The 25175-nt window shown below is 40.3% G+C and overlaps 1 protein-coding gene across 1 annotated transcript in view; it reads left to right on the top strand.

Annotated features, from left to right (window-relative positions):
- The first annotated feature begins 6408 nt into the window (after positions 1 to 6408).
- Positions 6409 to 25175, top strand: part of LOC142323184 (uncharacterized) — a 109294-nt gene continuing 90527 nt past the window's right edge. The window contains exon 1 of the mRNA XM_075362491.1: positions 6409 to 6532. The gene's annotated coding sequence lies outside the window, so the exon portion shown is untranslated. The remainder of the gene's footprint in view (positions 6533 to 25175) is intronic.

The following is a 25175-nucleotide window of genomic DNA, read 5'->3' as shown; positions in this document are numbered from 1 at the left end:
AATATTTTGAGACTTATTCTGGGGTTAAAAGGTCTTTTTTTTTAACGTGATTTTATTTTCAATGTATGTTAGTGATATTGATAAATGTATTGAAGATGGTATTCATATTAGCAGTACTAAAGTTAATCTATCGACCTACACCAATGACATTGGGTTTTTTGGATAGGCTATTGTCATTTCAAAAAATGATCCTAACATTTGAGCGCTACTGCGTGGAATCTTTTAATCGATTTGAACAGATTAAAAATTGTAGTGTTTCATACCGGTGGAAATCCGACTAAATCTGGGAAGCGGTGTTTTAATAAAGAAAGAATAAAGCTGTTAAATTCAGTTACATCTATCATTATTTTGTTATCAGTTGAAAATTTTAGTTTTAGTATCACAAAAAGCTAAATTTGCATTAAATTTATTTTGTAATATACAGAGAATAGCGAAATAATTTTCTAAGAGTAAGTTAAATATTTATATTTAATTCTGTTAGTCGGTCAATTCTCTGTTATCGAATAAAGGTTTGAGATTGTGTTGTTTTTAATATAATAGAGCTGGTGCGAATTCATTTTTTGAAAATATTACTTAAATTACCTACAAATTTGAAAATATATCCTTTTCTTGGGAACTGGATTACTTCCGATTTTCCAACGCATCTGAAGCTGCACTTTGAAGTATAATCAAAGATGCTTGATTTTATAGGGATTTAGGTATTCAACGATGCTTATTCTTGAAGTAATACAGGGAAATATTTTGATGTCAAAGTCGGCTAAGTCTATGTGGTGTTTATTACCTAATTTTATCTTGTTTTTCGATCGATTGCTTAATTATTGACTGTATTTTGGATACCACTGCTGAACATCTAAACCCCATGCAGCCGTGAGGTGTAGCGCCATCTTGACGATGCTAGTTTATGTGAAAGTAAATGTCACACGGGACTCTGCGATTGAGCTGAGTGAGAATAGGAGGTCTGTCTTCCTCTCATGGTAGACCAGACCGGAGTCCATAATTGTAACCAAGTCATGGGTATGAGCTGTAAAGTTGAGTTCACTAAGGGAACTAGGAATAAATTTCATTGTTGCGAACAATATTTCTTGCGGTGTTTGTTTATTAACTGCCTTGAATAATCATGAGACATTTACACTGAATTGGCTCTTTAATGTTTAGAACTAGGCGCGGGATTGATTCGTGCTTTTGCGAACTCGGTTAGCTAGATCAGAGGCAACGAAGTAGGACAGTCAACATTGTCCGAAAGAAGCCTACAGCGAAGCTGAAGGCTGTCATTAATTCACTGATGCAAATGTCTACCGAGGCACTTACATCGGTGGCATCCCAACGAGGCCTGGCTTATTACTATGAGATGTAAAAAGTTAGAGGGCAAAAGACGACTCCTGTTAAAGCCCATCAAGGCTAGGAACGGGGGAGGAGTGACTCCCGGAATTGTCACAAGGCGGGTGTCTTTCCCTATGGTGGTTGGATGAGCATCTAAAAACGAAGTATGAACTCAGCATTCGTTGTTGTGGAAGCCAGAATTGTAATTTATATGAAAAATCTTAAGTGTATATCTTATATTATGTATATTGATTATATATTAATATTTAATTATGTATTATGTATATTGAAATGAGAAGAATAATATATAATATACAGAGGAAAGGGAAAGGGAAATAATTAGGGAACTGAATCTAGAGCTTGAAATAAGGAAACAATTTCGTACAAACATACGTTTGAAAACACTTTGTTATCGAGTTGTTGCTAGTGAAAAATCACAATAATCGTTAAAAAGAATAATATTAAATAACAATCAATAATTGTTAAAAAATATAGCAATATTAATATTATTTACCGTTATAATATTTTCACAATTTCAATAATATATTATTTTATTGTATAATATGTTCAACATTTTTTAATTATTGTAATCTATTACACGATAACATTAATAAGATTATTCCTACTCGAGATCCTGACGATTTACTAAATTTTATTCGGGAGGAAGAGAAAACTGATTTTTTTTTTAATCTAGAGAGATTCGCTTCAAGAATCTTTGCCATAACTTTGTTATTTATGAACGAATTTGAATAAATAAGGTATCATTTTCTTTGTCATAAAACGCTTAATATTTTTTTTGTAAACTTAACAATCAAATAGACCAGCGGTCGCAAAGATATTAACAATTAAAATGTTTACATGGCCTCCGTTTTGAAACGGATTGAGAGATCAGGTTCATAATTTTTATACAAGTAAATATTAGGCACCCTAGCAGAATACGAAATTTCAGCTCGATACAATTAACCGTTCCCGTGAAATAAGTTTTTATGTTAAAAATACAAAATCGCAGATAGCCGCCGGTAAACTAAAAGCTGGATTTAAACATGTAGTACTGTGCGTGAACTGTGCTGAAGTCCGTAGATAGGCGGTTTTCAACTTACACACGTAGGATCGTGGAACTATCGGCACGTAAGTTGGCACAAAAAATTACTTGCATTCAGCAAAATTTTGGCACTGTACGACGACTGAAAACATTGCCAGTTTAATATAGATGATATTTATAACCAAAAATACATACGATGCTATTTAATTAAAACTAATTTAGTATCCCGATTAATATTATTATTTTAAAGAACTTTAAATAATTATTTTTTCTACTTGCCTTATTGCTGTAGCTTGCAAATTCCGAAGCAGATGCCGTCGGTAGATCCTAAAGAGTTTGTTTCCGATTCTGAATTCACATTTATCACAAAATTGTCGATGTTCACAACACATAAATGTTCATCTTCAATGTATTTTTTTTCAACGTTGACAACATGCTCGCAGACATTGCTCCATTCGGCTTTAGACATTTTATGAAATTCCTCTTCAGCTAACTTAAGAACGTCGGAATGTTAAAATTTGTATTTTTTAGCTACTTCCCTTTCGCTTGACTCCAAATCATTTCAATGACATTTAAGTCAGGGTGATAAGGTGGCAACCGTAGAACTGTGTAGCCATAATTTTCTAAAATGTCATCTATTAGAAATTTCTTTTGAGTGTCTTTGTATAATTTTATTATATCATATAATTCAGTCTTCATCATAGCAGGAGAACAGTTAATTCGTTGTTCGGCTAACCGTTTTATAAAGTCGCTTTTTAAAGAGTTAGAATTTAGCTGCTTTTGTAGCAGAAAATTGTGATACGATGTGTTATCCAGTACAATGACCGACCGAGGTGGCAAGTTGGGAATACACGTCTCCCGTAACCATTTCGTAATCCATCGATTTGTGATAATCACCTTTCTTATTTGACTCACCACTCAAATGTGGGTCGCTATCGGCTACCGATTCCCCTCCTGATGCCTCCCACAAGACGGAGACTATGATGATTAAAACTACGGGGACTTATGCCGATTTACCCAAATCCCTTAAGACACATGTTGTTGTACCGCCAACGTCGGAGATTCTCTCCCTCCGTAAGACTGGAGAGAACATGGAAATAAGGGTGAAGGAGAAAAAGGAAAACTCCGGCGAATTAAAGCAGTTATTAACAAATACTATTAAAGAGGGAAAGGTACACACTAAGACCAGGATGGCCGTTCTCCGGGTGCGAGACATGGAGAGCGGCATACAGCCGGCTGAAGTCCAACAAGGGCTCTTTGAGGCCTGTGGTCAGAAAATTCCGGAAGATCTCAGTGACCGTCAGACCTCGATACGGAGAAACTACAGTGGAGATGTGTCGACTTCCTGCGCCGATCGTCTCATCACTGGTGCAGAGAAGAAGGGTCAACATAAGGCTCGTGTAATGCAAAGTAGATGTTTTATTCCGGGCGATGATAACACGAAAGCGTTTTTCGCCCCGTTTTTATAGCCCGTTTTGGCTCAAAATACGTATTAGTTTGTGAAAAGTGATATTTTTGTAAAAATATTACCCGCTAGGTAGCGCTGGGAGTTTGACATTTTCCGGAAAACTATGTTTATGGTTTTAATTTTTTCATATTCTGAATTAGTATTACCTACCTGAATAAAAATATTTTTGTAAAAACTTGACCACGTAGGTAGCGCTCTGTTCGAGATATTTCTATTTTTTTTTATATTGTTCCGTTTTGGCTGAAATTCAGAATATGTATAAGCTACGTGTGAAGAAATATTTTTCTTCGCTTAAAACATTGACTTCCAAGGTTAAGCCGGGGTTGATATATTTCAAACAATTGTATTTATGGTCCAATTTGGGTCATTTTCAGAATATCCCCGACGGGGATTCTTATTCTTTAAGACTTGGGGGTTGGCGTCCCTACGGGCCTAGCCTCTGCAGCTTTTCTTCCTACTGCACACCGAGCTGCAGAACACTTATACATATATACTACACCAAGAACACTACACAAATTACAACATATATCTTTGCAACTACACAACAACATCCTACACTGATTTCTTACATTTACACTGGGTGGTGTTGCGACATCTCACGAAACGCAACCGTAACCCAAGGTGGGAACTATCGTGCCGATGGGTGAATGGCTCTACGTAGTGAGTCTCGAACGATGTCCTCTGGGCACCAGGGCGAACCCAGTTGTATATTGCTCTGCAATGTACAACTGTACGCGTGCGCTCTGTTGGAGTGGTACATTTTATCACCGGTACTCGTGGGACCAAAATTTCAGTTCCAAATTCAAATATTTTGATGGTTGGTGGACCATCTAAAAAACCACCAAATATAGTCTTGTGAAGAGGCCTCGTTCAGCTTTGTCTGACGAAGATAAAAGTTATATAGAAGAGAATTACGTATCATTAGACATGAATATTAAAAATATTAGATTCGATGTTCTCCGAAATAGTCAGGAAGGTGGCTCCTTCCAAAAGGCTTCGCCTTTCGTGATGAATAAAGCAATAACAGGTGCAAGTGGTTCTCCGAAGAATATCAAAAAATTATGTGACGGATCGATTCTGATTGAAACATTCAATGATGAGCGGAGTCGATCTATCTTACGTTTCCCTAGTATGGGCAATATAAATATAAGTGCGGAATGTCACAAAACCCTAAATACGAGTCGCGGGGTAATTTTCTGCCGAGATCTTATGGATATAGATGTCAGTGAAATAGCTGATGAGCTCCGTGCCCAAGATGTTGAAGTGAAGCGTATATTGAAAAGGCAGAGCGGATTGGAAGAACCAACTCCTTCTCTTATACTGACTTTCAACCTTCCAGTCCCACCGGAAAAAATAAAAATTGGTTATCTTTCAGTTCGAGTACGACCTTTCATTCCCGACCCTCGACGATATTTTAAATGCTAAGGGTATGGTCACACTATAACATCTTGCTCGAAAACAGAAGTCTGTGGAAGATGTGCTAAGGAAGGCCACAATGATGCTAACTGCGAAGAAGATGAAAAATGTTCGCAAACTGCTCGCTCTCGAGATTGTCCAACTTTTAAGGAAGAAAAGGCAATTCTCAAAATCTCTACCGAGCAGAAACTGTCTTTTCCGGCGGCACGCAGAGAATATAAAAAAAAAATTAACTCAAGGAACCTGATTAAACCCGACGTATCTTTTGCTACCGCTACATCGAAACAAGTTCCTACAAATTTAAATAATCAGCCGTGCGGATCCTGCAGTATTTAACATAAAAGAACACTTTTTAGCCGATTTCTAGAAGGTTTTAAAACCCGTGATTTCTTACCGAACTAGTACTTTTTCCCCAATTTAAGGAAATGCTTTTAAAAGCGTATCCAATTTTTTAGTTATTCTATATTTTTCTCTCTATTTCAGTATAATTTCCATTTACCATTATTAATTTTAACATGGTGTAAAATTTTCAAAAGAAATATATTTCAGTAATGTCATTTTTAGGAGGCACAAATAATTATTATGTAGCTGTTAATTAAGTTCAACAGAGTATTCTTTTACATATTAAATGTGGTAATCTGTTAATAGATTATTATAAGTGTAACGGAGAAAGAAGAAGTAAGATATGACATATCTCTTTTGTAATGTGAAAAAATACATTTATTTTTTATAATAGGTAAACAGTAAGTTTTTTCTCACTTTTACAAATACTCTTTTTCATAATTATCCATATATTTGTTGACGTAATATATTAGTGTTGTTTCTAAACAACACTAATATATTACGTTAAGATCTATCTTAACGTTATACATTGAACTAAAATTCAAGGCGACGAAAAAATAAATTCTCAACTTTTTTTATTTTATTTTTGTAAACGAGTCGGTTTGGTCTTTATCTCCAGAAGGAAGTAAATATTTATAAAACTGCGCTGTATGAAGTATCTGTTTGAATAAACGCATGCGCCTTTTTACTCGTCCTTCAATCTTTACGGTTTATTTACCTGTGCGCGTTAGCTTTGTATACATCGATAACATTGCTTAACGTATTCTTGCTTTAAGAAAAAAATATCATTCATCTTTTGAATACAGAATTCTGTTTAGTAATCTTAACATAATTCTTTGTATCGAATTGTTTAATTAATAAGTAAATTTAATTATCGTATTTAAAAAAAGTATTTTCTCGGAAGTATATATCAACAGTAAAACGAAATATATGTGTTAACACTGGTCAGTAATGCTTAACCGATTCATCTTGTTTTTATAATATTTTTTATTTCTATTTTACGACTTTTATTTAATTTTATAAGTATAAAAAACTATTTGTGAGTTTATTATGTACGTTTGTTTAATTTTCATCTTAAGAGTAGAAAGATTTGGGATTTTGTACGGGCTGCGAAGTTATTAACTACTCGTTTTTATCACTGCGGGAATTTTTTTTCGGTGTCACACATACTAATAACATTTCTACTACTACTAATATTATAATTTTTGTTACGATCTATTAATTAACGAAGTTATCCCGAGTATAATTAGATAAGGAGATTTTTATTTTACCTTTAACATAATTTAACATTTTAAAATTATAATTAACATAAAATTAAAAAACGGAGTCTTTAAATTTTTAAAGATTCTTATTACAAAATCTAATTATCTACTTATAAAAACAGCGACTTGAAAATGTATTAATAGAATTAATGCCGGCCTCCATTTATACACATATTAAGAGATGAAGATAAATTAAATTGAATATTCCTATTAATTTTGTTATATGACCGTTTAATTTTTCATCTATACAAGGGAAAGTATCGATGAAAAATATTTTATTTTACGTAGTATTCTGCACGGGTAGTTTAAAGGGTATGTTCATAAAGGTATATAAGTACAGAAAAGTATATAAATATAGTTCATGAAGGTATAATAAAGATATGATGTTCATATAGAAAACAGATTAAAATTAAAGTTAATTTTATCTAATTTTGGAAACTTCTCTTTTAATTACAGTATTTTTGTTAGTTTATTTTTTTTATTTCAGTATGTTACTGATTACTGAGATTTCACCTGCTAATCCCTGATTAGCCGTGCTAATCTAAGAGACGGACCCCATGTTCAATTAAAATTCACACGTAATTCGCAAAGCATGTAAAAACGCGTGCAGTTTAAACTATATGAGCGTAAACAAATGTAATTGTGTGTAAATATATTTTAATCGCTTTTAATAAATAGACTTAATATAAATTTAAAAGCCACTGAGATTTAAAAATTCTAAATAAATAAAATTCAAAATTCCAATTAATAAATTGTACTATCCGCGCAATATCTTTGTTGATGAGTGTGAAACTTAATAACTCGCTTCACAATGACGGTAAAAAATCAAGGTTTTTATATCGGTGAATCACCTTTTATCGAGCATAAAATATTTCATTTCATAACTGAAATACGTCTTATAAGAATCGAAGAAAAGTATCCTTATTTTAAGACTTATTAACTAAATACGAATTATCCTAGTGTAAAACATATAAACATACCGGAATTACGGAACAGTAAAACATACTTGTCTAAATTGTCTCCTATCGATCGTCTAATAAACTATCTTACTTGTTCGCTTAACGTTTACGGAAAGGAAAAAGTACTGTAACCTTATATTCTGTACATTTGTATAGAACTGAAATGACCTCAATAGAGAGCTGTTAAAATACTGTATTTTGTACTGAATATTTCTTGTTGTTAAATAAACAATTCCCTTATTGTTAAAAGCCGGGTCGAGGAAGTTTCTTCTCATTGACGGCAAGACTTTATCCTGACAGCCACATTACCGGTCAGTGTTGAGATTCCTCTATAAGTTACTTTGTTCGACTACTCATCATTAAAGTTTGGAGTTCTCATCTCTTCCGTGAAATTTTAACCGAGCACCGTAAAAATTTTATTCAAACGAAAATAATCGTGTACACACTAAATTGCATAAGCGAATATGCGGCCGGTTTGATAATTGCAAGCCACCCAAGCCGTTTTTACTTTAATGATAACAGATCCCCGAGTTATTTTAATTTTATTACTTAATTTATTTTTGTTAACTATAAGGCCTAACCTTAGTAATTTAGACTGACGAGAGGGTAGCGGATGCACACTTGACTAGGGCCTGAAAGTTTTTTTTTTTGTGTTTTTGGTGGGCGAGAAACGCTTTGGCGTTATCATCGCCCGGAATAAAATTTTATAAGAAAATAATTAGTAAAAAAAAACTGTCTTAAAAACTAAAAAGGTTTTAAGATAGTTTTTCTAAAATAAAAACTTACAGCTAATATCACAGCTGAAAAACTTATTTTTAAAAACATTTAAAACTAAATCACAGCCGTAAAATATAAAATAAAAAATAAGCTTAAAACTAAAAACGTAAAATTTAACTAAAATAAAGAGTTTAAAAAAATCCAAGAGGGGTGTAAAGAGTCCCTACTCGAATAAGGAGAAGACTAAAAAATTAAGAAACAACTAATCCTAATTAAAAACTAAAATATTAAAAAGTTAAAACTTAGCAACTAATAATATAAAATATCACTAAAAAAATAATAAAACTACTATCACAGATAAAAAACTTAAAAATAAATAAAAACAACTATGTATATATGTAAAAACAAAATAAAAATGAAATAAATATAACGAACTCCGAGAGGAGTGTAAAAGGCTCCTTCGCGGATAACAAAGGAAAATATAAATTTAAAATCAAACACGTTAAAGTAAAAAAAAAACAAAACCACTATTAAAAGGAATGCAAAATATTAATACTTCTAAGATATAAAAAGACCCGGTCCAAAACTTCTTTATTATTGCCTAGGATTTGACGAATGTTCCTGTGCAATTTAAATTTACGACGTAAGGCCACATAACAAATGAAATCCACAAGAATGTGGCGCACAGTCAAGCGGCAGTTCTATCATACGCATGTGGGGCATTTACTTTTGTCGTTGACATCCGTGTATGACTCTAGTATGGCCTAACCGCAATCGACAAAGGACTACTTCCTCTCGCTGGAGTTTTCTAAAAGACGAGTCCCATGGCAACACAGTGTTTTTATTGTATCGGAGTTTATTATCCACTGTGGAACTCCAGTCACCTTGCCGCTTTGTTTGAAGAACGTGTTTTACACAATTGTTAAAATCGCATGTAGTAACACGATTGGTGAAAGAAGGTAGACTACATGCTTTCCTAGCAGCAGAATCTGCGCGTTCATTGCCCGCAATTCCAACATGGCTACGGATCCAGCAGAAACTCACTTGTGGATTCCAATGGTTCAATTCGGCGATTGCGTTATAAATTTCAATGATCAACGGATGTTTAGAGTAAAGATCTTCCAAAGCTTGGATTGGACTAAACGAGTCGCTACAAACAAGGATATAACGATATTTTGGGTTAACAACATTTAAAGCCTTATTGACGGCGTACAGTTCTGCAGTAAATATACTTGTTACATTAGGGAGAACAAACATATAGATTCTGCTATTAAGAATAAATGGGCATTCAACGGTGTCATTCTCTTTCGGTCCATCTGTATATACTATTGCGTCTGGGTTTATTTTGAAGAGAAGTGGTGAAAATTTTGATGAAAGGAGTTTTGACTGGTTCTTGTATATGGTGAGATCAAAATAAAAATTTATAAGGTTGAGGTTTCACGTCGGATACGAACAGGGATAGGTTGGAAAAATAGGACGTATGTCTACGTTTAATAGCTGTAGTAACCGTCGGATACGTACACCCACAGGTGCAGTGGATCGCAGATGGTTCTCATATCTTTGAAAATTAGGATTCGCAAGAAATACGGTAAAAGCCGGATGATTTGGTTCCCCTTTAAGACGGGCAAAGTAAGATGCTGAATGTTCGTCACGTCTATCCCAAAGTGATTGGTTTGGTTTGGTTTGCTTGGAATTTCTCCCGCCACCACCCCATTCGGCCGCCCTAGAGCATAAGACCGAATGTCTATACCACAAACGGCTACTGAGCCTCGAAAAAATTTAGCGGCCAGTGTCCTAACTAGCTCCTAGAGCTAACGTAAAATCGTGAGCGGAATAACCGTGGTACCATACACCATTCACTTCCATGTCCCACCAACCAATTGTATATATCACTAAAATCGGTAGGCGCACCCCATCAACTACTAAAACATATATGGCTGTCAATAATTAAATTTATCTCGTCAAAGACATCCCAACCCCGCAGGGGGAAGACACCCACAATGTGACGTTACCGGTCGCCATACCACCCGCTCCGTTCCAAGCCCTGAGGGGCTATACCAGAGGTCGTCTTTAGACCCTCTAACTGATTACATTTCACAGTCATCAGCCAGGCTTCGGTCGAGATGCCACCGATGTAAATGCCTCGGCAGACATTTGCATCAATAAAATACAAATAAAATTACGCCTTCACGTAGGCTTCAACCGGACATCTTCACATCCAACCTAACATGATTTCCTCAAACTAAATGACCGAAAGCGCGAACCCCGCGCCTAGTAAAGATTTGACAACACCGTTCGTGACTGTGAATGCCTCAGAAAACGAACGAGTTTAAAGGTAAATCGGTGCTACACTCATACAATTGAAAATTGTTATACACAACATAGAAATTCAGGTCTACACCCAAATAGGTCGACCAATTGAGGTCACCTAACAAGGGGAACGCAACCTCATTCCGGTCCGCGCAGGAGCCGGGGACAAACACCGCACTCTCACCGGGTCCTATCATGGTGCTACCAAGTCACGATCACGACCGCCACCGGCGGAGGGAAACCACGCCCCCCGTCCCACGGGATAGCATACCCCGGCAGCGCGGCCAACCTCACCATCGGGAGTCCTAAATCGAATCACAAACAATACCAATATAACCATCGCACGATCCCAATGCGCCGATATAAAACCAATCCAATGCCTAAGCCGGAACCCTAGCCACCCGGGATCCTACCACGATCGAGTACCTCGACTAAACTCCCTCTACAGAACTACACACCAGAGGGGAACGAAGAAAACCAATCACTATAGACCACTTCTCGCAGATCATCCAATTAATACTAATGTATTAATAATAGTAGCAGCGCGTCGTCAAAATAGCGATGACACAACAACCACATGGCAACCCTAAACGCAACATCGAATCGAATTCTATGATCCAAAGAAGGGGACTCAGAACCCTGCCCTGAGGGCATCCTTTAGTTAAAGTCTTACCAACCTCCGAGCCATCACGCAGTAAACGGGCCGATGGCTGAATAAACCTATTAGCACTTCTAGTTCATTTCGTCTACACTTACGTTTCTGCATCTGAAACAGAGCTGAAGGCCACCATAAGTTGTAATTTACCCCGGATATGCCCGGAAAAATTCCTAATACATATGTGCATGGACTAGAGGAAGCATGGACTATATCCATCATATTTAGTATGGCATCCTCATTGCTCTTTCCCGGTCGGAAACAATACTGGTTGTCCATTAGCAAATGATCAGTGGCCAATCTAACATTAATACACAAATATAGAACCTTATCAAAAACCTTGCCAATCACGGGCAAGAGAGTTATTGGACGGTAAGAATAACTAAGAGTAGGATCTTTGTCGCCACCTTGAACAACAACACCAAGTCTCCACTCTTCCAACACGCCGGAAAGTGGCCGGCGAAAAGCAATCTATTTTATTCTAGTTAGAGGACTGAGGACCACTGGAAGTGCTCGAACGAGAAGCTTCACTGTGATACAATCATATCCGGGGGCCTTGTGTCGTGCCACACTACAGATCACCTGGCGCACTTCCGCCTCAGTGATCTCAGAAGATTGTAAGTCGGTCTCGAAAATCGCGACTTCCCGCCTGCATGCCGGTGGTATGAAACATCACCCACCATAGTGTCATCCGGGAGCAAATCATTCAGCAAAATATTAAGGACGCGATCCTTATCAAGTACCACACCCTAACAGGTTGACAAAGCTGACAAGAGGACATCTTTCCTGCGCTTATGTCCAAGGGCTCTATACACAACTCCCCAAGGGGCTCTATTCCCTTGCTCCGGAACGAAGGAACGCCAGAAATTACGCTTGGAGGACCTAATCCTATGAAAGTACCTAGCCCTCGTTCTGCGATAATCTGCAGTTTGGGCCGCACACCGATCGGAATCACCATCTCGTTGCGCAACCCTACTGAGTCGATTCAAAGACCGCTTTATTTCTCTCAGATTCCGAGACCACCAACCAGATATATTTTCCCAGCCAGTGCCTTTAGGAATAGCGGCTTCAGCCGCCGTAACCACTGCAGAAGTGAAAGTTTCTGCCAGGACATCTAATAGCAGGCCGTTAAGGTCTCCAGAAAAATTCTCCAGTTTGGACTCTAAAAAAGGGAGGATAATTTTGTATGCAGAAAGCGCCCCCGGTAAACAGGAACGTATCCCTCATAGCCATAGCGCAGCTCATCTGCTATTTCAAAAAGTGTCAACCGATGATCGCTAGAACAGTCATCAACCACAGACCAATCAAGGACCCTGCCAGGGATGTCCCTACCTATGGTGATGTCAATATTTGTACCTGAGAAGGCCCTTTGTCCGTTAACCCTACCGACATAACTTTTCAACTGGTCTGCAACATTAAAGAACTCAAAATTGTGCTGCGCGATGAAACATTCAATGAAGTCACCGCCATGGTCAGTAACCCCCACCGTGCCATAAAAGTGACTTCGCATTAACATAGGCACCAATAAGGATTGGACCATTATGCACAATACGAAGGATCTTATCCCATCTCGCTAAGTGTTCCTCAGTGGGATCCCTGTATTGGAAATACCTGGGTGGAAGAAGAGAGCGGAGATTTCTCCCTTCCCCTCATGTTTAGTGAGTGAAATTTCCGATGTAGATGAAGGGATTCCCACCCAAGAAGTTAGAGGCGACCCCTTGGTCGAAGAATTCAAGGCGCACAGGGCAGACCTGGCAGGTTTGTCGCGATGTTGGCTGCGACGCAGTAAAGTTTAGATAACCTTCTAGATTTGGTTGAAGATCCTCGCAGCGTAAGCGCGGGGGCGAGGAGTAGAATATTGGCACGTTTACGGCATTTTAGCGGTGTTCTGTCTGCTTTGGCAGATGGTTTTGAAATGTTGGACTCCAAGTCCGCGGAGGTCAAGGTGTTGTACAGATTCCGACGTCTGCTCCGAGACACTAGAGGCGTTACACTGACGTTGTCAAGGGCAAACGTTAAGCTAGTCAAGCCTCGAAGCAGCTTGAGGTCTTGTTCGTGAATAAGACTGAGGGTGTCTACTGAAACTAGTAGGCACTCAAGGAGGATTTTCAGGTCGCTCTTCGTAGTCACCGGAAAAAACTCAGGATTACGGAAATCAAATAAACCAGTAAGGGTCTGGTAGTGGTTACCAATGACAAGGAGACAATCCAAGTCATCTCGGAGTCTCCTGAGGTAAAGAAGTTCGACGTTAAGGTCGACCCGAAGCGAAAGCTTAGGCCCCGGGTCATTGTTTATGACAGTGACCGATGGCTATCCGATGAGGGGAGGTTCTGTCTCTCATTAGAGAGCAAAACGCCGAACTGAGTGAGGCTGACTTCAGGAAAGAGTGTAGGCTACTGTTCAAGACTGGAAAGCGTGATGCCTAGCGGTATCACGGCGTGTTCAAACTTGGTGCTAGTCTCTTAAATATGTTTGTGTCCGAGGGTAGGTTGTATGTTTATTTAACTTTCTGTAAGGTCACAGAGTGCGTGGATGAACAAAGGTACATCAAGTTCTGTCGTCTTGGCCACAGAGCCATTTCTGTAAGTATGCGTTGGTCTGCGCGTATTATGGTGAGGAAGGTCACAAGTGCTACCACTGTCCGAAGAAAGTCGAGGCTCCATCCTGCGTCAACTGTAAAATGTTGCGCAAAGAGTGCAAACACTCGGTCAACAGTAAGGACTGTGGCTGTTACTTACGTACGGTAGAATTGCATTTCAATTCCTTGAATAGTTAGTATCCTTCTTTGAAGCTCGGTGTTTTGTACGCAGAGTTTTGGTGTTGTGAGGCTCGGGGTTATTTTTCGCAACGCCCAGCACAAGCTGAGTGGTCTACCAGGTCATTTTCTGTTTGTTCTGTGTTATCATGATCCATTTCCTCTTCGATGCGGAGGGCTGTATGTTTTTATCTTTTTGCGATGCCAAATCGCTTCTTTAGCGACAGTTAGGTGATAACTGTGAGCTTTTCTTGTGGGTTTATACTCTGTTCGCAGAGTGGCTTCCGCGTTGAACTCGAGTGGATCTGTCCTTTTATCTTCGTCCGTCTCAGTCTTCGACTGAGTGCCGTAGATATTGATTGTGGGAACTGGTAGAGTTTTAACTTCCCTGTGGTTTCTACCCTGTTTTTTTGTACTCTTGACTAGCTTACTTCTCCTACAACCATCGCTTCTCGGCCTCTGGCCCCGTGCTGTAAAACTTGTGTCTTTCTACCGGTAGTGATAAATTTTCTTTCTGCAAGTACAGCGTGCCTACGTTCACTCGTCGGGGCTGACAACGATCAGTGGCTGTCAGTCAACCTGCGTTGCTGCGGCGTTTTTACAAAGCGGTAACGTAGAGTGTTGCAGTAGTGCCGCTGACGGCTAATTAAGGACGTTTACTTTGTTCTGCCAGTGTTCCCTTTTCGAAGCTGGTGAGGCTAGAATATATTTCGATCCTCTGGCAGGTTCCAGAAGCGATTTCGCTCCGACCTAGCCGGTGGTCATAGGAGTTTTTAACTTTTAACTCCTCGGGTGGACTGCGGAACAGACGGTCCGCTTCGAGGAAGATCTAGTTAGACGCTCACCTGGTCTTGAGATAAGTAATAATTTCATTCAGACTGTTGTTGTAGTACCTGGCAACACAGTTGGTGTATTGCTAAAAATCTCGTCCAGCGATGGAGCAACCCGGGGGAGGTTGTTTGAAAGACTTGGTTGGTTTGACCAAGGACCTGGTCGCCGGTTACCCCTTCATGCCACGGAGGTCACTCGGTAGGTCGCCGCCGAGGCCCCGGTTTTCCGTTAAGGAAGTCTCGGAAGCCCCTTGGGCAGTGGAGCGTCCGGGTGTAGCGGCACTGCATGAAACCCTAGTTGATACCTCTGCTGTGAGGAGATGAGGGCTGAATAGGCCAAGTTCTCCTCAAAGAAAGAATCAAGGGTAGCTTTGGAGTTGCGCCAATTGCTGGACTCATATTTGAGCGAATGTGCATTGTTGGTTTCGAGACTGGCAATTAAATGCGAAGGCCTCCAGGGAGCAAACCTTGCCTTGGACTCAGTCGTTAGTTGACTGTCTGGGAAGGTGGTGGAGGGAGTCTGGGGCTTCAAGACGGTAATGGGCGAAGCTCTGGGGAACTCCAAAAGTCCATCAATAAAGTGAAGCAGAAGGTTAAGAAAGCTGCCTCCTTCACCGCTGTACCAGCCGCGCCTGCGCCTAAGCGGGTAGGTTCGCAACCACCGGCCTTAGCGTCGGCAGTCAAAATTAAGAGGACCACTATAAAAGTGGTCACAGTTAAGCCTGGTCAGGAGGCTTCGTTGGCTGCCACGGAGCTAACCCTAAAAAAGATCCTGGACCCGAGGAGAGAAAAGATCCAAGTCTCCCGGGTCACGAAAACGAGGGATCATGGTGCTGTCCTGGAGATCACTATTGAGCGGCAGGCTAAACAACTGCTAGATGCAGAAGATCTTATTAAGAACAGGCTGAAGGCTCAGCTGCTGGCCGAGCCGAGGTCACAGATATTGATATATGATATGCCAAGAGCAACAAGGGCAGAGGAGCCCGAAATCCTCAAAGCGGTTCATGGCCAAAATCCAGGGTTGATTATGGCGGTCGAAGACTTCCTTAGGGAAGCCAAGGTGGTTAGACAGCTGGGGGAGGAAGGAATCCCCAAAGAGTCACTGCGTTCTCAAGATCTCACCAAAGATCCGGCAGGTCTTAGTGGCCGGTGGAAGGCTGTATTTAGGGTGGAATGACTGTAGGGTAGTCGATCATATAGAGGTAGCCCGATGCTACAAAATGCCAGGGTTTTAGGCACACCGCCCTCCGCTGCAGAGCGCAGACGGTGATGTGTGGCCACTGTGCCGCTTCGGGGCTCAAGGCAACCAACTGCCCTGCCAAATCTACCCCTGCCAAGTGCGCCGCTTGTGCCTTGGTGAAAGGCAGCAATGCCGGACACCGGGTCGGGAGTAGGCAGTGCGGGGCGTATGAGATTGCATGGGCAAAGGCTGTTAAAAATACAGCTTATGGAGACGCCTGAATGGTAGGAAGCTCTCGAGGACGATCTCCACCAGATCGAACTCCTGCGCCTGGGGCAGTTAAACCTGAACCATTCCCGGGCGGCCACAAGAGAAGCTTCGAGGCTCCTTGAAGAGTACAACCTCGAGGTTCTCTTGGTCCAGGAGCCGTACACAGTCGCGGATAGGATAGTCGGCTTCCACGGGATGAGTGTTATTCATTCTCGTGGGGGACAGCCGCTCTCTGCGATCGTGGTAAGCTCTGACACTTTGGGTGTTTTCTGGATTCCCAGGTGATCTGATGAGCAATTCACCGTCGTGCGGATCATGAGGGGTACGCTTGGTGTCGTACTAATGTCGGGATACTTCCAGCTTGGATGGAGTATCGACGACTTGCTGGTGAAGTTGGGTAGGATTCTGGACGGTCGCCCGGGCACCAGAGTGTTGGTTGCTCTGGACGCTAACGCCAAGTCTACCGCCTGGGGTTCACCACTCACAGACTCCAGAGGCGCTGGTCTCGAACAGTTAGTTGAAGCCAGAAACATCTACTTGATTAATGAAGCGGAGCTTCATTAATCAAGTAGATGTTTCCCTTTCTCTTCCGAAATGGGAGAAAGTTATATAGCCGTCACCTGGGTGACGGGCGACTTGCTACGGGAGACAAGTAGTTGCACTGTCTGGCCCAAGGCAAGTGTGAGCGATCATAGGCTTATAACCTTTGGTATCGCTTACGGAGGCGGTTTAAGAGTATCCGATTCGGGTCGCTATAACCTTATGGGCCTGGATCGGTACAGGCTGAGGCGTGTGTGCGATGCTGCCTTGCAGGGATTGGAGTGGCGCATGGAGTGTAGGGAGGAGGTGAAATTGATGGCGGAGCAAATAGGCTGGGCCATCAAGACTGGCTGTGATGGGTCCTACGACGGCCTAGGCCAATGGTCGGACCCATCATAAGCAGTTAGTCCGCTGATCTTAGCGTGCCTGGAGCCGTCACGACCCCTAGTCCCGGGGGGCGTCTGTAGAACGCAGACGGAGGCTTGGTAAGAAGTGGTGGTCCTCTGACCTTAACGTGCTGCGCGCAAGAGTTAGTTCCGCGAGAACTAGATACCAGCGACGCCCCCTGGCGGGGATTATCGTTAAACACGTGCATGCTGACCGTCTTCGGATCTACCGGCTTGCCCAAAATGAATACGTTCACGCCATCAAGGAAGCCAAACTCAAGTTCTGGCAGGACTCCATGCGCGAGTTGCAACGCAATCCCTGGCAGCACGCAAAGACATATTACAAGCCAAAGCCGTTGCACGTATTGTCAAGTGTTCGGTGCGGGCTTGGTGGTCGAGACGAAAAATTACATCTGTGGCGACTTACCAGGAGTTCCTGAATACTCTGTTTCCAGATGCTCCGGAGGGTGAAACGGAGAAAGGCTTAGGGCGGGTGAAACACCATTGCCTGACGTACGGACCGTGAAATACGAAGATATAGACTGATTGGTCTCTCGAATGGCATTGAAGAACGCACCGAGGATTGACCAACTTGCCCCGTATATATTTTACCATCTGCTGCCTGTAATAAGAGAGCCGCTTGGCAGACTGTTCTCCGGGTGCCTAAGCTGGGGCTGGATTCCGGCTGCTGGAAGGTGGCTCTGGTGAGTGTGCTCTTAAAATCTGGAAAGGATCCTGATGAGGTCAGTAGTTATCGGCCCATCAGCTTCTTGCCGGTTCTCGGCAAGTTGCTTGAAAGGCTGGTTGTGGAACGGCTTTGGGAAAACATCGAGATGAACAGTTTTCTAAATTAAGGACAATATGGGTTCATGCAAGGGGTTGGCACCGAGGATTGCATCTTAAATGCTCTTGCCGAGGTGGAAAGCGTCGACTGCAAATACGTTTTGGTAATTTTTATTGACATAGAGGCAGTATTTTCTTCCTTGTCTTGGAGTTCTGTCCTCTATGAATTGGGACGCCACAATGTTCACGAAGCCTTCCAGGCCGTAATAAGAGACTATTTGTCTAATCGCTCAGCTCTGTTTAAAGATGCGCACCTAGTTGTGTAAAGGTCTGTCGCCAGGGGAAGCCTGCAGGGTTCCGTTCTTGGTCCTCTTCTGTGGAACGGATTCCTGGGATTGACATTCCCAGAAGAGGTCACGGCTCAGGTTTTCGCCAATGACTGTCTCCTGTTAGTTCGTGGTAATTCACGACCACAGCTACAAATTAGAGCTCAGGCAGCTTTGTCAACCGCGAAGAGCCGGATGGATATGCAAAATGTAAAGATTTCTGTGCCCAAGACGAAGTATATGCTTCTCAAGGGTGCAGACAAATTATCGTGCACTCGTAACACCTATATTATATTAAAAGGCTGTGTAATCAGCCGAGTGAGGGTTTATAAGTACCTAGGTATTTTGTTTGATGAGAAGTTGCTGTTTAGTAACGACATTAAGCAAGGAGCGGCGGACGCTGTCTCAGTCTATGTCTCAGACTATGGATTGTCGAGCCGTCAAATGTACATGGTATACCAAGGTGTCTTTGAGAGCATGACCGCTTACGCGGCGCCCGTTTGGGTGCATAGGTTGGATATGAATAGAGCACTACTTCAAAATTTAAGGACTGCCCAGCGCAGAGCCTTGATAGTATGCACTGGCGTTTTTAAAACCACCTCCTTTGAGGCTACTACCGTATTAGGAAAGGCTCTCCCAGTCGATTTAGTGGTTAAAGATCGGGCCGCCATGTAGAAGTTGCGAAGAGGCCGGGATGCTGAGGAATCTGGGATGCGGTTTCGGGCCGCGCCAGTCATGGAGCGGGACGGTGATCTTTGTCCTGGTTAGGATTTCTGGTGGCTAGGGCTCCGCCCAGGCGGTTGGATTGGCCAGAATAGGCGTGCTAGGCACTGTGCTTCGGTTAGATTAACTAAGTTTCAATGGAGGTCGTGCCCGGGGTGTGTGTTTCTTTCTCCCTATTGTGATTTACTAACTTTAGCATGGCGATTGGTCGAATTGGAGTGCACACTTATTTTGGTGTAATAAGTTTAAATGTTGGTTACGATCAACCTAGTGCAAAATCCAAGCTGTCCTCAAAGTTGGAGTGGGAGACTAGAGGTAATACTCGGCTCCCGAACGGACCAGACCTGAGGTCCTCTGGGATATTTGTTCTTTTCACGACGGCTGTACTCCAATTCCTTTAATTTAACGGAATGCCGTCGTGGAAATTTGGCTGTGTTTGATATCCTGTCGTGGCATAAATTGTTGCATTCGTTTGTACTGTGGGTACTTACGGTTTTAGGGCTGGTTTTGTAGTGATAGGCGCAGGGTCTTCAATAATTCGCGTGTAGGCTTATAGCTTAGTTCCTGAGGGCTACGTGGTAGTGTTAGGTGTCTGATGTCTTCTTTGAAGGCAAACTTGGCTAGGGCGGAAATTACCGATGTAGATGTCCCACGGGGCATCTGCATCGGTGGCATCTCACGAGGCCGGACTGAACACTGTCGAAAGTGATCAGTTTGAAGGCGAAAAGATGACCTTTGATTAAGCCACTCTTGTCTAGGAACCAGCGACCATGCACCCGTGTAGCGACCATGCACGCTACGAGGCGGGATCTTATCCCCTCGGGGAGGGGATTGAGATGGTCAAGGAAGACTCCTGGAATGAGATAGACTTCAGGGCAACTCAGGCATATAAGGTACGCAAATTCTGGAGTCTTCAGCATAAGATGGTCTTTAGTCCAGAAAGTTCCAGTATTATGTTTTTGAAAGGTCGGTTAGCCGATACACGTCAACCATGAATATCGGTGGCCGGCCTTCTCATTAGGTATATCAGTGTTCAAAGGTATCTGGGTGTAATCTTTGATGAGAACCTTTGATTCAAGGACCACTTTTATTTTGTCGCAAATCAAGGATTTGATGCCTTCTTTGGTATCTCTAGAGTGATTTATACCGATTAGGAGTTGAATTTCCGTATTCTGCGTATTCTTTACAAAGATGTCTGTGAGGCCATAATGTTGTACGCTGCACCTGTCTTGGCTTTTGGCTTATTGTCTGCAATTCAAAATTATAGGACATTTTATTACGAGCCCAGCGTCTTCTTCTGTCAGGGATTACAGGACTGTCTCGTGAGAGCCAATTTCTATAATCGTTGGCATGAAACCATTCGATATCCTTGCTTCGAAATGTAGCAAGCGTTATATTTCTAAGAAGATAGACCGTCTTACCCCAGGGCGTATGTGTGAAATTTAAGACTAATATTTTGAATCTTGGTAGATTAGGTGGAACGAATCTTCTACTTGTCGATATACACATGGTATTTTTCCTGAGGTTACTTGTTTGCGAGCGATTAGGTGGGTTTTCTCAAGTCGGTATATAACACAACTTCTGTCAGGACTTGGTGCTTTTTGGGAGAGATTGGCTAGGTTTGGTTTAGTTGAATCGGGCCTTTGCCCGGGTTGTAGGATCAACGACATTGTGAACAATGTCTTTGATGGTTGCCCGTAGTACGAGGCTGAACGAACCAGAGTACGTAGGGAACTTGAGAAAGTAAATTCTTTTCTTGATATGCGGGTTAATTGGATAACCGTATAGAATGGTCAATAGTGACTGGCTTCCTTCGGTTTCTTGCCCTGTGAAAATCAGCTGAGAAGGTCTGTTTATGAAGGGTAGTACCCGGCTGGCTAGGGACCTGTCTGAAGTTGGGCCGAAGTTAGGGTATTGGCATAGAGCCCCGGTTAGTTTTGACTGAAGTAGATTAAAGCATTGTGTAGCAGTGTCGTATTAGTAGGGTAGTGCCTACACTACCGAAAATGAACGAATCTGTTGTAATATGATAACCCTGCAATGGAGCTGCACTGGGAGAGAGTAGGTCTGTCCTCAACTCCCTGGCGGCGCAGACTATAGGTCCAGTTAAAGTTAAAGCCGGGTCGAGTTATTCATTGTTTACAAAATTAAACTGAGGGAGAGATTAGGTCTAAATTGCCGTTGTTGCGAACAACAAATTTTGTGTGGTATGAGTTTAGTTCTGAATTTAAACTCGTTACATTTTAAAGTAAATTTTAGAGGTTTACAGTCACTTATAGGTAGCAAAGTAAAGTATTGGACTAGATGCGGGCTTCGTGCTCCCTCAAACTCGGTTAGCTATTTCTGAGGTCAACGAAGTAGGACAAAAGAGAGATGTCCGAAAGAAGCCTGCAGTGAAGTCCAAGGCTGAGTGAAAATCACTGATGTAAAAGTCTACTGAGGCATTTGCATCGGTGGCATCCAAACTGAGGCCTGGCTGATGACTCTGAGATGTATTCGGTTTGAGGATCAATGAGACGACCTCCGTTAAAGCCCATCAGGGCTAGAACAGGGGCGATGGTGTGGCGACGGGAATCGCCTGAAGGTGATTTCCCCTACAGGTGTTGGGATGATCCTAACCTATATAAAAATTTCCCAATTTTTGAGGAATTACGGGCAAGATTGGCACCTTCTGCCAGAGACCTTGACCTTCTACCGAGTAGGTCGTTTGTTTTTTACTGCGGTCCATCTCGGACAGATCTTCATTTCCATTCATCGAGAAAAGGGAATTTTATTTATTCGTTTTATTATTTTTTTATTTATTTTTATGTAGTGAATCCTTTCTCAAAGTTTATCTGTATATTTAAGAGAGTATCACCTAATAAACCGGAACATCCGATTTGAGGTGGAAAAGCTATCACTCCAGGCAGGAGCCGGCGACCTCTATATTTGTTATTTATGTCTATATCGGGATATATTCTTTTAAAATTTATTTCAAAAAAAAAAAATATCATTTTAAATAAAGGATTAGAAGAATATCCGCACTACAAGAAACCAATTTTCTCTCACGGATATGCGATGAAGCTCTCGATATAATATCCATAAGAAATTGTGGATTAAATAGTTTTCATAAAAAATGGGAAAATTTTAACGAAGTTCTAATTTTTGTAATCTCAAGTAGTATAAAATATGTACTATATAAGATCTAATATTACTTTACGAAATAAATATTAGTTATTAAATTCGTAAATATTGCTTAAAGTTGAAAAGTTTTACTGGTGATTTTTTTAAAAAAAAAAAAAGGTCAAAGGATTTAAACGTAGCTATTTCTATGCGAAATATAGATTTTTAATACTTGAAGGTAATTTTCCCAAAAATACTAAATTTTTGTTTTGTTTTGTTTAAAGAATTTTACTTTATCGGCTGTTATTTTATAAATTTAAATATATTAATTTCGTTTAGAGGTATTTTATATCGATGTAGTAGAAAATGTTTACTACAACTATACATTAAAAAAAACCGGCCGGCATCGGTTTGAAATATTACTGCTGGAGTTGAGATATAAATCATACACACTGTAAGTTATACTTATTCCCTTCAGAGCATCAGCCGGTGCTTCCTAGTCGCCTAACCTTTTTCTTATCACAATTTATTTTCTACAATCGACCGTTTTCAAGAAAGTGCCTTTTTTGACGGCCCCAAGGTGATATAAGGCATCCCTTGTCTTTTTGCCAAAAGAAAAAAGAAACTATTCTAATAAATTTTGAAACTTTTATTAAAGTTTACATTAAAAACTCAAATATTCGATAAAAAAGTGAAAACTGTTCACTGTGAAATTTTTTGTCGTTATGTAATCGCTGATAAAACCCATCGTGTGAGAGTTGATGAGGAAAAATGATTATTTATTGGTATAGGGATAATTAACTTCTAATTAGTATATATATTTTAAGAAGGATAAGGTTTTATCGAGTAGGCGCTTCAGCTATTACTTTTATTTTGCAGTCACTAGACAGAAAATAGTGTCCTGGATCGGTCCGTAAGCAGTCCCTTGGATCGTATGTAGGATTTATTGGTTCTACGGGTCCTTGTATCCTTAGCGTGAAACTAGCCTCCGGTTGAAGATTTAGTCGCCTGAAAGAAGGCCCAAAATGAGGAAAATGATCAAGTATAGGAAAAACTTGTTTTATCCTTAATAAAAATTTTTAATGGGAATTTTTCCTTTTCCGAATTTCAAAATGTCGGTCATATCTATTACCTATTTTATATATATATATATATAAAGATCTAGTGGTTTCTGTGAGTTTGTTACTCTTTCACGCAAAACCTTCTCGATTTATCGACCTGAGATTTTGTACATAGTTATTATACTTGGAAAGAACATAGGACTATTGCTGTTACACAGTGTTCTAACGTTTCAACATGGTGGCTATTTTAATGGCTTGCGGTAACGATCGATTATGTTCCTTGCCGATATTTAACCTTTCTATGGCTAAACCGTCGGTCAAATCGAATTTAGGAACCACCTGCGTTATTTAAAATTAAATTTTCTACAAAAACGATCTCTTTCTCTTTTTCGATATCCCTTTCGGTTATCGAGAAAAGAAGCTTTAAATGTGCGATGGTGTACGGCTTACATTCCTTTACAGCTGACTTTCGCTTTCAAACACCTCCAGTTTCTGCTTAATGTTGCTTTTTTTATGACAATAAATAAGTCACAAGGGCAAACACTTTAAGCGGCAGATTTCCACTCGGAGAATCAATGCTTCTCGCACAGGCGACTGTATGCGGCTTGTTCCAGAGTCTCCTGCGGTAACGATTTGTATGTATTCACTTCAGAGAGAAATGTTGTAGATATCGCGTATACATCCGTTATTTAGATTATGTTGTTTACAAACTATTCAAAAAATACAAAGAATAAAAAAAGTTAAAAAAAAAAAGAGAAACGAAATACGGTCACCTCCTAGTGGTCTTTGTCGGGTAACGCTAGGGACCGTGCAAAATACCTTTTTGCCCGAACGAAAGACAGGTAACCAACTATAACTACTATTTTTATGATCGGACAGGCTATTCTGAAATCCGTATACTTAAGAAAGTTGCGAGTTCTGTGTCGACCAAATTGTTGCTCTGAAGAAATTACAATACACTGATATTTTCTAAAAATTGAACAAGCTTTAACTTTTATTTATCAGTATTATTATCACAAGCATGAAGTAATGAACATAGTAGTGACCCAGGGGACGGAGCCCCCTGGCTAGATAGAAGGGCGAGCAAAGCAACTGTCCTGCTACTTAATTATAAATAATTGATAACTTGGCCGCAGTTTTTTTGTTAATTTTGTTGTTTCATCTTATTTGAAACATAATGACACCTCATTTATAAGTTACGGCGAAGATCTCTAATTGTAATTATTTAGATTCTAATATGGAAAAAATAATCTAGTCTGAAGAAATACTAATATACCAGTTCCTTTACTTAGAAATAAATTATAAGCTAATATTTTTTTTTTTTTAATAAAATTTTAAACGGCTTAAAATGATATTTAAATTTTTCTTCTGTTTAAGATTTAATACACTGCAATAATACTGGTCCTGTGTTCAAAAATACACTTCTTTATTACAAAATACTAAAACCAGTAGTTATATTTAAAACAAGGATTAGTAACTACGTAATTTTTTACAGCCTATACTACACAAGTACTATTCAAACGAAACGTTTTTGTATTCGGGTTAGGCCGGTTACTTTGTATATTTGTACAGTCTTTTAACCATCGACTCTTGATGTCGATGCATATAATCGTCAGGTGATATTTACTATAATTATTATTAGTATTTTGTAAGTTTTACCTTTCAATCTGACTGATTCGTTTAAAAAGAATTTATGCTCGCGAAATTTTTTATAATTATGAAATCTTT

The sequence above is a fragment of the Lycorma delicatula genome, chromosome 4 (genome assembly GCF_047948215.1).
Source record: "Lycorma delicatula isolate Av1 chromosome 4, ASM4794821v1, whole genome shotgun sequence".
Classification (NCBI taxonomy): domain Eukaryota; kingdom Metazoa; phylum Arthropoda; class Insecta; order Hemiptera; family Fulgoridae; genus Lycorma; species Lycorma delicatula.
Note: the sequence above shows the minus strand (reverse complement) of the source record. Positions and strands in the feature narration are given on the sequence as shown.